At 33.8% G+C, this 1,837-nt stretch overlaps 1 non-coding gene across 1 annotated transcript; it reads left to right on the top strand.

Moving 5' to 3' along the window:
- The first annotated feature begins 1,115 nt into the window (after positions 1–1,115).
- On the top strand, positions 1,116–1,224 carry LOC131813332 (U6 spliceosomal RNA). Its single transcript, XR_009346749.1, has one exon. It is a non-coding gene; the product is annotated as a U6 spliceosomal RNA (small nuclear RNA).
- The last annotated feature ends 613 nt before the right edge of the window (positions 1,225–1,837 follow it).

Genomic DNA, 1,837 nt, shown 5'->3' with positions numbered 1-1,837 from the left:
TCTGTTGGTTATTAACCTCTTTTCAGATATAAGATTTGTAAGTATTTTCTTCCATTCTGTGGATTGTGTTTTCATTCCCTTTTGGTTTTTTTTGGCAATGCAGAAACTTTAGTTTGATGTAATACCATGTATTTATTTTTGCTTTTTTTGCTTGTGTTTTTGGCCTGGTATCCAAAAAACTATTGGCAAGACCAATGTCAAGGAGAATTTTTCCTATGTTTTCCTTTAGGAAATTTAGTTTCATGCATCACATTTAAGTCTTTAATCTATTTCAAGTTAAGATTTATGAGTGATATAAGGTTCCAGTTTCATGCTGGTTTATGTGACTATTCAGTTTTAAATATCATTTATTGAACAGACTATCTTTACCCATTATATATGTTGGCCCCTGTCAAATATTAGGTGACTGTATGAAAGGATTTATTTCTGGACTCTCAATTCTGTTCTACTTGTTTACTGGTCTGTTTTTATGCCAGTATACTTTATTGTTTTGAGCATGAGGGCTTTGTAGTATAGTTTCAAATCAAGAAGTGTAATTTCGCTTCTTCATTCTTTCTCAGAACTGCTTTAATTATTTGTTGTCTTTTATGGTCTCATATAAATTTTAGGATTCTTTACTTCTGTAAAAAAAAATATTGGATTTTTTTAAAAGATTTTTTATTTATTTATTTGACAGAGAGAGATGACAAGCAGGCAGAGAGGCAGGCAGAGAGAGAAGAGGTAGCAGCTTCGTGCTGAGCTGAGAGCCTGATGCAGGGCTCGATCCCAGGACCCTGGGATCATGACCTGAGCCGAAGGCAGCGGCTTAACCCACTGAGCCACCCAGGCGCCCCTAACATTGGATTTTTGATAGGAATTGAATTTACAGATGGTTTTCGGTAGTATGGACATTTTAACAATGTTAATTCTTACCATTCATAAATATGAGCTATCTTTCCATTTATGTCTCCTTCAAATTCTTTATCAATGTCATAGTTTATGGGGTACAGATCTTTCATCTTCTTAGTTAAATCTTTTCCTAAGTATTTTGTTATTTTTGATGCTATTGTGAATTAGATTGTTCTCTTTATTTTTTCAGATAGTTCATCATTAGAGTGTTAAAATGCTCCTGTCTTGTGCTTACTTTGGCAGCACATATACTAAAATTGGAATGATGCAGAGAAGATTAGCGTGATCACTGAGCAAGGATGACATGAAAAACTATTTTAAAAAAACGAAACAAAACAAAATTCCTGTCTTTTATATATTGATCTTGTATTTGGCAGCTTTATTAAATTTGTTTATTCAAAATTTTTTGTGAAGTTTTTAGGATTTTTTTACATGTAAGTTCATGTTATCCAAAAAAAGAAAAGTTTACTTCTTCCTTTTTTTTTTTTTTTTGGAGTCTTTTATTTCTTTGTGTTCCTTGTTTCTCTGGCTAGGACATCCAGTACTATGTCAAATGAGAGTAGTGAAAGTGGACACACTTGTCTTTTTTCTGATCTTTAAGGGGAAAACTTTCAAACTTTTTTGATTGAATATGAGATTAGCTCTGGGCTTGGGCTTGCAATATGTGTTTTTTCTTTAATGGATTTTTTAAATTATTTTTTAAAATTTTTTTATAAACATATAATGTGTTTTTATCCCTAGGGGTACAGGTCTGTGAATCACCAGGTTTACACATTTCACCGCAGTCACCATCACTCACCATAGCACCTGCTCTCCCCAATGTCCATACCCCCACCATCCTCTCCCAACACACCTCCCCCCAGCAACCCTCATTCTGTTTTGTGAGATTCAGTCTTTTATGGTTTGTCTCCCTCCCAATCCCATCTTCTTTTATTTTTCTTTTCGTACG

This window comes from Mustela lutreola, chromosome 12, assembly GCF_030435805.1.
Source record: "Mustela lutreola isolate mMusLut2 chromosome 12, mMusLut2.pri, whole genome shotgun sequence".
NCBI lineage: Eukaryota > Metazoa > Chordata > Mammalia > Carnivora > Mustelidae > Mustela > Mustela lutreola.
This window is presented reverse-complemented; position numbering and strand designations above follow the sequence as displayed.